General features: G+C 37.1%; 1 pseudogene; it reads right to left on the bottom strand.

The window, feature by feature from the left end:
* Positions 1 to 1,454: 1,454 nt before the first annotated feature.
* Positions 1,455 to 12,812, bottom strand: part of LOC102820517 — a 37,924-nt pseudogene continuing 26,566 nt past the window's right edge.

The raw sequence follows: 12,812 nt of genomic DNA on the forward strand, positions 1-12,812 counted from the left end.
CTGACCGTGTTCTTCCCTTTTGGTTTTCTAACTCTAAATCTTTGCATATTTTATTATAGTATTTGGCTTTATCTTCTCAAGCTGATCTTTGAAATTTCCTGTTCAGCTCTTGCACCTCTTCAATTTTTCCATTTGTTTTGGCTTCTCTATGTTGGAGAACAAGTTTCAGAGTCTCTTCTGACATCAATCTTGACCTTTTCCTTCTTTCTTGTCTTCTTAATGACTTTTAATTTCTATATAGAAGGTTTTAATAAGTCTTCTATTCATCCTGAATAGAAAAAGGACTTCTTAAAATAGTCCTTTTTTTTTTTTTAAGATTATTTTCAGTTTACTTGCTCAGTATACAGATTGAATACCCAAAACCAGGAATAATATTGATTTCTACTGGTAACACTCTATACAACAGAGTAATACAGTTTCCAAGTCTTTGAATCTTTAAGGAAGCAGCTTTCACATCTTTCTCCTGAGGAGCAGACTTGTGGGTATCCTTCCAGAAAGGATACAAACCTAATGCACAACTTTTCTGATTTTAAACCATGCAGAATCATTTTGTTCTGTTTTAACAACTGTCTTTTTGGTCTATGTACAGGTTTAGCATTTAGACAATTAAGTATTCCGGATTCCTAATGTGTTATGATCCACACATTTAAATGCCTTTGCATAGTCAGTAAAACATAGGTAAATATATTTGTCCACAACTCATCAGTCAGTTTGTTGTACTATGGTGGCTTACTTGTTGCTATGATGCTGGAAGCTATGCCACAGGTATTTTTAAAAACCAACAGGGTGACCTATGGTAAACAGGTTTTGGTGGAGATTCCAAACTACGCCAGAATAGGAAGAAGGACTAGCAGACTTTTTCTGAATGTGTAACCATTGAATATGATATGAATACCAGTAGAATACTGTCATACAGAAGATGAAAATATTATAAACAGCAGCAGAACATTTTCACACATAGTGTCAGAAGATGAGTCCCTCAGGTTGGAAGGCACTCAAAATATGATTAGAAAACTGCTATCTACTCAAAGTAGAGATGACCATAATGATGGGAAAGGAACAAATTGTTGTTAAGTGTTGAGTCAGTTCTGACCCATGGGTTTCTGAGGAGTGGCTGGTGATCTTGAACTTCTGACCTTGTGGTTCAAGCTGACCTTGAGTCTAGCGCATTAACCCATAATGTCACACCAGGACTCCAGAACAATAATTACTGCATTGTAAAACATCAAGTTCATGCAGTGCAGATGCACATGCAAACATTTGCTATCTGTCTGGTCAGATTTGGTTGTTTGTGGTGTTATTTTAAATAGGTGCAGCTCCTCTCCAGGACCCAAGCACTTTTGTGGACAAGCAGTCTCAACTGAGAACTTAAGCTTCTAATGGTTTGTAATGCAGGGCAGATTAAGGAGGGTGGCTGACATTTTTGTCATGGTAGTTGGTCTTTTGGAAGTCTTTTAACAATCCAAGAAATCACAGCAGAAAAACTGAACAACTGGATTTCTGGACCCCAGGATTCCCAAGCCAAACCTTTCAAACTGGGTCACCACTTTGCTGTTGTGTATGTCAGCTAATGTACACAAGTGCTCAGGGTGAGAGGCTCTGGTTAAGCATGGGTAGTTTCTTCAGCATGCCCTCAGCAGGCAGAAGCTGGACTTGTCTTGCAGGTTGAATGCCCAGAAAGTAGACAAGATCTCACTTACTTACTTCCACAACTGACAGAAGCCAGAAAACACTTCATTTCTTCCCCACTTTCAATCTGTCAGATCAATGCCTCTGCTGCTCGGTTCTTAAAGGGCCAATCTCTTGCTTACAGCTTATGCCATATAGTCCCAAAGGCATAAACATCAGCAGCTTTGGAGAATGACAACCTGTACTCGTCTTTCCAGTAGATCATCAAGTGCACAATCTCTGGGACCAGGTAACACAACCAGTCATGTGGCAGCTTCAGCTGGTTCTCTTGTTATTCCTCTCAGTTTGTGCCTGAGATCCTTAACAATCAAAAGTCAGTTGTGACCACTTTGCCATTGCCATAGAAGACATTTTTGGATTTGAGATATAGAGATAACCCTTGGCATAGAGATAACCAATGCCCTGAATATCTTCTGAGGAGTCTTCCTTGTCTTGTTGATGTTCAAGGATGTCTTGGGGGTCCCTCACAAATGAGTGTAACATCCAACCTTTGCAGAAGCTAGTGATGATGTCTAGGTGGGGAGGGTTCATGCAGGCCTCCATGAAGAGTTCCACATTATCATGTCTCATCTGTGGGTAGTTAATCACTTCCTCCTTGAACAACTTCTTGGTTGTGGCTGTCCATCTCTACCAGGAAGATGTCCCCTTTATTGTGCCAGAAGCCACTGTGCACCTGGCCCTAGCTGCCATGTCCGATGTGGTCACTCAACTCCACCTGCTCAAAGAGGATGTCCCACTCCTGTAAGTACATGCTGGTCTGGCTGGCCTTGTGTGAAATGGAGCCTCAACAGGTCCAGTGAGAAGTTGGCAGGTCATCTACTTGTCCTCATCATCTTCTGCCTGGGCTTGCCAACATTCGGTTTTGACCTCTGCTTCATGATCCTCCATCATTTCTGCTTTTGATTCAACTAATCTATTTGATACAGTGACTCTGGATATTCCTTCAATCTTTTCTTAATGCTTTATGTATCATTCAATATTTTGCCCATACAATATTTCAATATTGAACCCCAAGGCTTAGTTTGCTCTTCAGGTTTTTCTTCAGGTTCTTCTACTTGATAAATGTTCTTCTCTTTTGTTTTTCCAACTCGAGATCTCTACACGCTTCATTCTAATACTTTGTCTTTGTAGAAGCCCTTTGGAATTTTCTGTTTAGCTCTTACTTCATCATTTCTTCTATTAGCTTTAGCTACTCTACATTTAAGAACAAATTTCAGAGTCTCTTCAGATAGCCCCTTTGGTCTTTTCTTCCTTACTGTAATTTAAATAATCTTTTGTTTCTTTGTGTATATTGTTCTTGATGACATCTGACAACTATTCAGATCTTCAGCCATTATTGCGTTAAATCTGTTCTTGAGATGATCTTTAAACTCAGGTAAGATATAATTAAGGTTTTATTTCAGGTTTTGTGGACTTCTTTTAATTTTCTTCAACTTTAGTCTGATTTTGCTTATGGTCAGTTTCATAGCCATCCCCTGGCCTTGTGCTGGCTGATGATATTGAACTTCTCCATCATCTCTTCCCACAGAATAGTCAATTTTATTCCTACAAATCCATCTTCTGGACTCCTGGTGTAGCACTGTAGGACAAGCACTTGACCATGAGGTCAGTTTGAACCACAAAGTCAGTGGCTCAAACTCACCAGTTGCTCCATGGAAACTCTATACAGGGCTGCTGTGAGTTGGAACTAACTGAATGGCACTTAATAACAACCACATTCCATCTGCTGAATTCTACATATATAATTGTGATTATATTGTTGAAAAAGGGTATTTGCAATGAAGAAGTCATAGGTCTTACAAAGCTCTGTCATGTGATCTCCATCTTCATTTCTAGCACCAAGACTATCTTTGCAAACCACCAACCGTTCCTCTTTATTTCTGACTTTTACATTCCAATCACTTGTTGTTGGTATTGTTTTTGTTGCTAAGTGCCATGGAGTCAGTTCCAACTCATAGTGACCCAGTATAGAGATTTTGAGGAGGGGTTGGTAGGTTTGAACTGCCAACCTTACAGTTAGCAATCCAGTGCTTTTCCTACAGTGCCACACAGGACTCCACTAGTAATTATCAATGCATCTTGATTACATACTTGCTCAGCTTTACACTGAAGAAGTTGGTAGAATTCTTCAGTTACTTTATAGTTATCTTGGGCAGTTGTTGCATAATTTTATAGTAGTTGTATTAACTGGACTTTTGTAGGTATATTGATGGACTCAAGTGTGGCAGTGGTAGTGAGGTTGGCCCAGGATCAGACATTGTTTCATTCTGCTGTGCATGGGGTCGCTATGAGTCGGTTCCGACTCCATGGCACCTGACAACAACAACAAAATATATATATTATCACTGTTAGCACTGTATTTCAAGATAGATCTTTAAATCTTCTTTTTGAGTATGAATGTGACACCATTTCTCTTCAATTTGTCAATTCCACCATTTTAAACTATATGATTGTCTCATTCAAAATGGCAATTACCTGTCCACTTCAGCTCACTAATGCCTAAGATATTAATCTATGAGTTGCATTTTCATTTTTGATTCATCCTTCATATATTCCATGTTTTGATTATTAATAAGTGTTTACAGCCATTTCTTTGCATTTTAAATTGTGGCCCATCAGCAAATGAAGATCTGGAAGCTTTGTTACATCCATATCATTAAACTTGACTCCACCTTGACGATGTTGTTGTGTAGTGTGGCCCCAGATTCTCAGTGACCCCTTGTCTAACTTCATGCAATCTTCTCTTCAGTTGCTTTCTATAAGCTCCTTTGTAGCTGGGTCCTAGGTTCATGGTGACCCCATGTGTAAAAGGATAGAACTGCTTTCCAGTTGTCTTTCTGTAATCTTTACAGAATCAGATCTTCAGATATTTTCTTTGTGAGAGTGACTGGGATTGGGAAGGGTTCCAATAACCCTTTGAGTTAGCAGCAAATTGCTATCCTTCCACTGGCTATAAAGATACTAGAAAATTAACAATTTTATCATGATAACATAAATATAATAGGTTGTCTGCACTCAACTACATAAACTATAAAGTGTCTTTGCATTTTTGGAAACCTTTAGTAGCTTTAGTAGCTTAGTAGCTTCTGGTTTAATGCTTAATCAATAATAAATCTTGTTTTTATTCTCTTCTTTTGTGTATGGGTTTTCTTGGTTGAGAGTAGATTTTGGTTTTAATTATATTTCCCCAACATTGATTATAGAAATGATTGTCAGAGCTGATATCCACTTAGCTTACATTTATCTGTGTATTATTTATCCTGTCATTACTTTAAATATGCATATTTTTGTAGTTTTGTGAAAGAAATATCTATGTGTGTAAATAATTAATTTATATGTGTATAATATTAATAGAAGTTTAAATAAAATAAAAAGAAAATATTAAACATGAGAATATTTTTTCACAAACATAAATATGAGGGTGAATCAAAAATTATCTGCACTCTTGCTGTAGAATTTATTTAAATCAACTTTTAGAAAAGACAAATATATCAATTTTTGACATAATTTCCTTGCTTTTCAATACACTGTGTCCATCCATCAGCAAACTTTCATATTCCCTTATTAAAAAATGTTTTAAGCTGAGCTGTGAGCTACAAATGCACCACTGCCTTCACTTCATCCTCAAAGATTAATCTTTGTCCTCAAAGGATTACTTTCAGGGGAGCCAGATAAAGCCTGGAAGGATGCTGTAACACCTCAAAAACAATATTGTTGAATGATGATGCATGGAGGAGATTGTGATCATTGCAATGAAATAATGGTGTAAAACCGATGTTTCCCCCTATAACTAATTGGAATACCTAAAATGGGGCTACAATGTATCTAGTGAAGGAGATCTCATGAGGAGCCTCTGCGTTACATAAGACTCATAGAAGAAAGACTGAACCACATCCTGACTATCAAAGAAGGGAAACTTTCCTCTTGAAAGGACAAGCAGATCATCCTGGAGCAGCCAGAAAACCAGAAGACGCTTCTTGAAAGAAGGGCCTATAGGAAAAATACAAAACAACAAGAGCAGTCCGACTGTAACTACAAGAACAAGCAAGCTGTCTGCCCAAGAGACCAAGGCAAGTGGTTGGGTCCTCTCAGTGCAAATCCTCCTCCAAGACTAAGACGCAAGGGGAAAACGCATTCTGATTGGTGACCACGCATGTCACCCATAAAGAGAAGTGACCGAAGAACATCAAAGAAGCAGCGAGCTAAGCCCTGCATCGTTCAGCAGACTACGGTGAGCCTGGGTGGAGACCTGGTCGGCCAGCAGTGAGGCAAGACCTGGGGACTCATGGGCTCAGAGTCAGTGACACATCCACTGAGGACTAGAGTGGAGACCAAAGCGACCAACTGACAAGAAGAGGGTGGACAGACACAAGAATACACACACCTGCAGATGATACCCACTTGCCAAGGCTCCAATGATGGGATGAACAAAGCTCAAACCGAAGAAGATAGAAGAGGAAAAAAGTGTCATCTGATACAATTTGATAAACTAGACATCCACCTATAAATGCAGTAGTGCAAAAGAGGAAATAAATCCTTCCTCCAAGAATTATTCCCACCCCCTCCACACAAAGAGTAGATAGTGATGGTCATTTTGAACATTGACTAACCAAAATGGAAGAAGGGATACAAAAGCAAGAAGTGACTGGCTTACAAGCTTTCAAGAGGGAACCTATATCCACAGGGCAGAGAGGATGGTAGAGTGTCCAGTGAGTAGTATCCGATGTGTCTAGGAAGGGCAGATGAAAAGAAATGCAGATGGGTCCCTTGGGAAGCAAGGGTGAATAATTGTTACCAGGACTGATTGTGAGGACTGGAAATGTAAAGGTGGACATATTATAGCAAGGAGGGGAGTGATTAACCTTTCAATCTAGGAGTGGAAGGCCCTGGGACAATCAATGGAGAAGAGCAGCGAGCAGGACCCCACCCAGAGGAGCAGTGAAGCCTGATACTGAGACACAGAGGATGACGTGAAGAGAAAGGATGACGTGAAGAGATGGAGTGGCTGGGGACTACGGTTCCAGAGAGGGAGAGGGAGAGGGACTGTGTGCTGAGGACTGTGAGGGGAGGGCGGGCAGGATTGCAGAGTGTACCCTTTGGTTGGGTGATGATGCATGGACGGGATGGTAACTATGGCAATGAGACAATGTATGATGGAATGAATGCAAATCTAATGTTCCCCCATGTAGACTATCACACAATCCACAATAAAATATTTAAAAAAAAAAGAAAAAAAAAAGACCATGGGTGCCATTCGGGCTAGATTGTGAAATGCTTGCAAACTGGTGGAGGGGAAAATAGGAATAAAACTCTTTGTGAGCCGACAATACGTTTCATCTGCCTGTGTCTACTGGGTCGGACATCTGATTTTGTAAAATTGAATAAAGAAAACCTCACTCTCACTAAAAAAAAACAAAAACAAAAAACAATGCTCCATCGTGTAAACTACCATTCATTTCACAATAGAAACTTAAAAAAACAAAGTTTTTATAATGTCAACAGTGTAGGCAGAGATGTGTGAACATGCATTGTCATGCAAAATCACAATGTCCTTGGATAACAGTCCTCTGCATTTAATTCAAAATTTAGGCCTCAGCTCTTTGGTGAACATCTCACTGTCATGAGAACTGGTGATTGCTAAATCTTTTCCTGGTAGTTTTCCAATACTGACCCTTGAGAATCCCAGAAATTAATAAGCAATGATTTTCCAGCTTATGGTTGACTTTTGAGCTTTTTCTTGGTTGGCTATTGAGGATGTTTCCATTCTATACTCTGCCATTGATTTTCAGGCTCATAGTGATGAATCCATATCTAATCACAAGTAATGATTTTTTTCAAAATACATTTTTCTTCATTCAAGTATCAGTCCAAGTTGTATTTGAAGATGTCCATGTTCACACCTGCATAGCAGTGACCTTAAAAAGAAAGCACTGATAAGACAGTGCAGCCAACAGAGTTTTAATAAAACCAGAGTGTGAATAATTTTTGACTCACCCTCATACATATTTTTTGCTATTGAAACAGTTGATTTTTATTATTCTTTTTTGTTGGAGAATAAAATGGTGATTTGACTAAGTTGAGAAACTTGATCAGCATGACAAGATAGGTTATTTTTTCCACACATAATATTTTATATTTAATTTAAAACATTTTTAAAGGTGGGAAGAATTGATATTTATTTTCTTATACGAATTGATATTTATTTTCATTTCTTATACGAACCAATATCTAAAGAACCTGTGTAACCTGAAGTCATTTTATCCCAGTGATTGGATGTCTCACATAAAAGCTAAACTGTACTGTTCACCGGGAGAAAAGAAATGATATCCAGAGGGACAGAAGAATATTCTTGTCTTTAAGACACAGTAACTCTGTTTCCTAAAACAAATATGGAAAATTAGCATTTCACACTATTATTATTTTTCCTTCTAGTTTCAGTAGCAGGCAACAGCAATTTAAGAAGACATAACATTCTTTTTTTTTTTTTTTTTTCAGTTTAGCTAATAGATAAATTTTCTTGCTGCCAATCCATCAAACTTGGATTATTCCTTTCTATGACTCTGGCAAAATAACTTCAAAAACATTGTGTTGTAAATCTATAATCAAAGTCTCTTCATATGCAAGAGAAACAGGGGTACTGAATTGATGCTGATTGAACTTAGCCCTCATGTTTAAAAATGGCAGGAACTTGTTTGAAAGGAAATCATACAGAAGACCCCATCAAAGAGAACTTAACAAATTACTAGGTTTTTAAGAAAATCTCCAATCAGGTGGCCCTCCTGTGACTATAAGAATTTTTTCATTATCTGTAATCTTTAAATTTTATTGTTTCTTCTCTAAATCTGCCTTCAGATTTCATTCTTCCATTGCAATTGTTAACCAATACTTTTACTTAGCTGTTTATTTCGTTTGAATATAACTGATTCTCTTGATTCCAAGCCATTGGTAATGCAGAAAATCCATTATAAATTGACTAATAACTTGTCTCCTTACTCTAATTATTGTTGTTGTTGTTAAGTTCTGTCAAGTCGGTTCTAATAAATAGCAACCCTCTATAGGGTTTCTGAGAAAGGGCTAATGGATTTGAACTGCCAACCTTGACGTTAGCAGTCCAGTGATTAGCCTACAGTACAATACCAGGACTCGTTACTCTGAGTAGCAGTTTCCATAAAACATGAATGCATCTTAGAGAGGCAATATTAGTTTCACCAAAACAGTCTCTCTCTTAAAGTTATTATGTATTTGTTTTTATTCTCAATTTTATATTGTTCTATTGTCAGTTATTGTTGTTATGTTCCGTGGAGTCAGTTCCAAATCACAGCAACTCTCTACAGTGTTTCTGAGGCTATAAAGCTTTACCAGAGCAGAAAGCCTCATGTTTCTCCCATGGAACAGCTGGTAGTTTCGAACCACTGAATGTGTGGTTAGCAGCCTGATTCATAACCACTAAGTTACCAGAGCTGCTACTGTCAGTTCTACATATTTAATTAGAGTTGCTGTTGTTAAGGGACGTTGAGTCAGTTCTAAGTCATAGCAACCCTGTATAGGGTATCTGAGGAGCCACTGCTTGGTTTGAACTGCCAGTCTTATGATTACTGGTTCAGTGTTTATCTTAAAAAGCCACACTAGTGCTCCTTAATTTAATATATGCTTATATCCAGGGACTGTTTGTTTGAAACTTGAATTTGAATACTTTTATCTCTTATTTTCTGTCTTATCATTCACTCCCAAGCTACCTTAGCTATTGAAGTTCAGAGGTATAAAAATGAGCCCAAGAACACTGCCAAGACTTCAACTTGGTGACTTGAGATTGATTATTTATCATTTGATCTATAACCATATTACTATTGGTAAGCTTCTGTTTTTTAATATTCACATCACCAACAATTCTCACACAGCTTAAAAAGTTGTTTTATTTTTGACTGTACCAAACATTTAAAAAAAACTGGCAACAATTGCCCTAGCCAACTTCAAATCTCAGTTATTGCTTTTGCACAATTAAATCTGCTATCCTAGTAGTTACGAATCGGGCTGTGAACCGCAAGGTCACCAGTTCGAAACTACCAGCTGTTCTGAGGAAGAAAGATGAGGCGTTCTGCTCCTGTAAAGATTTACAGCCTTGGAAACCCTGTACAGGGTTGCTATGAGTCGGAACCGACTCCACGGCACTTAACAACAACAACATCCCTTCATAAGAAAATATATATTCTTCATTTTCTTGCTTAATTTTCATTTGCACACTTTTATATGCTGATGATCTACTCTCTAGAAGTAGAAGTCACAAATACTCCTGTCTCTAGGGCAGAATAAAGTGTGTGTGGATAGATAGATAGATAGATAGATAGATAGATAGATAGATAGATAGATAGATAGAAGATAGATAGATAGACTAAATGAACAGGTAAAGATTAGTAGTCAGATGGGACTACCTGAGAGCTTCACTGATAGCTAGTTTGGGGAGTTATTTCACTTCAAAAATTGGACTAGTTTTAAAAAGGATATCTGTAGTGTAGCTATCTTGTTGAATTACATTGGCAGTCCACCAAATGCAGGAATTTCAAAGACCAGGTGGTCATGACAGATAAAATACTAAAAATGAAAAATAATTTCTTGTTCTCAGTAACAAAGAAAATAGGGTTTCTGAGAGAATAGACTTATGTTTCATAAATAATATTTCACTTACAACAGAAGAAGAGTATATGAGTTGCAAAGGTAACTTTTAATTACAAAAGGAACTTGAACTAGTAAATTAAAATGAATCTTCTCAATTTTATATACAATATTTACATTATCTTTGGTTCCTCTAGAAGTAATCTGAAGTACACACAAATAATTTCTCTGGAGGAAAGAGTTTAATACTATAAATGACAAATATTTCTCTTTTCTTTGTTATGAGAAACAACTTTTTTTCTGCAAGTCCCTATTTGTATTATTTATGGGATTAATTCCTTGGATCTCTAAAACCACCCAGAAAAGACTATCTTGAAGAAGAACCTGGAGACAAACTTTTACTGGCTCTAAAAGTTTCTTTAGAAACCATGAGGTATCTGAAGAATTTTTATTGCTTATTTTATTATATTCTATTTATCGTATTAAAAATTAGTCATCTTAGTTGTTATTGTTAATTTTTGTTGTTGTTATTTTTGTTGTTATAAGTCCCATGGAGTCAGTTCTGACTTATAGATATCCTGCATAGGGTTTCCAAAAAGTGGCTGGTGGGTTTGAGCCTCTGACCTTGTGGTCATAGTTCAGTGCTACAGTGTCACCAAAGTTGCAGCTTCAAATTTTAAATGATGCTAAAGTTTAAACACATCATTAGCCATATGACTACCAACATAAGGTATTCATTCCTTCTACAGCCGATCTTTGTTAAAGGATCACACCATTAAATAGCATACAGAGCCTTAGCTCTCCATATAAAGGTTATGTGGTAAATGATGTGTATAAAAGGCATTTGCTGATAGATTCTGGCCATATATTTCTTTAACATCCTACTTATGACAATTAGGAGTAAGGTCACTTTTAAAAAGAGCCAGCCATGGGTAGACAGAGGGAATGCACAGTGGATGACAGAGTATCAGTGGAAAGAAATCTATTTCTTCTCTGAGTAAGCAGTGGCTAAAACTAATTGTTGCACTAATCCATATTGACTGAACTAAATAAAACACAATATTTTCACAAACACTAGTACCTTCTCTCAAGTTTGAACTGGAAGTAATTGGGCATTTCTGCACTGAAATTAAGATATCCCTTCTTATATAAAGGCAGGGTACCAGGTTCCTCTGGGGCATAAGACAAATGATTCACCAGTGAATCTTTTCTGGATTAATTTTTCCTCTTCTTTTTTCCCCCCTATCATTATCCCTAATCTCCTACTTTCCATCTTTATGTAAAAGAAAAATCTAAATTTAAAATATTAAACTTTCAACTTTTAAGAATAAGATAACCAAACTTTCTTTGTTTAATAAAGAAGGAGACAGCCTCTTTCCCACCTTCACCTGCAAAGAATACTCCTTGAAAATGTAATGTGAAGAGCTGAACATTCTGAACATTAGAACTGTAAAACATACAAAAATTAATTTACAAATCCCTAGAAGTTTTAACTTTCTTTTATTTTCCTTGTATTAATTTGTGTGCAATGTTGACCACTTATTGAAATGATAAAGCAATGGAAGAAATGAGGAGTGAAATAGCTGAACAGAAAGTTTCAAAAAGACAGCTAGAGAAGACAAAGTTAAACATTATAATGAAGTGTGCAGAGACCTGGAGTTAGAAAAAAAGGAAGAATATGCTCAGCATTTCTCAAGCTTAAAGAACTGAAGAAAAAAATTCAAGCTTTGACCCGTTGTATTGAAGGATTCCATGGGTAAAATATTGAATGATGTTTCATCAAAGGAAGATAGAGGGAATACACAGAGTCCCTGTACCAAAAATAAATGGTCAATGTTCAAACATTTCAAGAGGTAGCATATGATTAAGAGTCAATGATACTGAAGGGAGAAATCAAAGCAACACTGAAGGCATTTTCAAAGAACAATGTTCTAGGAATTGATGGACGTCATATTGAAATATTTCAACAAACTGATGCAGCACTTGAGGCACTCACTCATCTATGCCAAGAAATTTGAAGCCAGCTACCTAACCAACAGATTGGAAGATATAAATATTTTTGTCCATTCCAAAGAGAGATGATCCAATGGAATGTGGAAATCATAGGACAATATCAACAATATCACATGCAAGTAAGATTTTCTAAAGATGATTTTAAAAAGGCTGAAATACTACATTTACAGGGAACTGCCAGAGATTCAAGCCAGATTCAGTCGAGGATTTGGAAAAGGGGTCCTATTGCTGATGGGAGATGGATCTTAGTTGAAAACAGAGAAAACCAGAAAGAGATTTACCTGGATTTTATTGACTATGCAAAGGCTTTTCACTGTGTGGATCATGACAAGCTATGAATAACATTGCAGAGTATAAGTATTCTGGAACACTTAGTGTGCTCATGAGGAACTTGTACATAAATAAGAAGGCAATTGCTTAAACAGAACAAGGGAACACTGTTCTGTTTAAAATCAGAAAAGGTGTGTGCCAGGGTTGTATTCTTTCACTCCACTTATTCA

The sequence above is a fragment of the Chrysochloris asiatica genome, unplaced genomic scaffold (assembly GCF_000296735.1).
Source record: "Chrysochloris asiatica unplaced genomic scaffold, ChrAsi1.0 scaffold00651, whole genome shotgun sequence".
NCBI lineage: Eukaryota > Metazoa > Chordata > Mammalia > Afrosoricida > Chrysochloridae > Chrysochloris > Chrysochloris asiatica.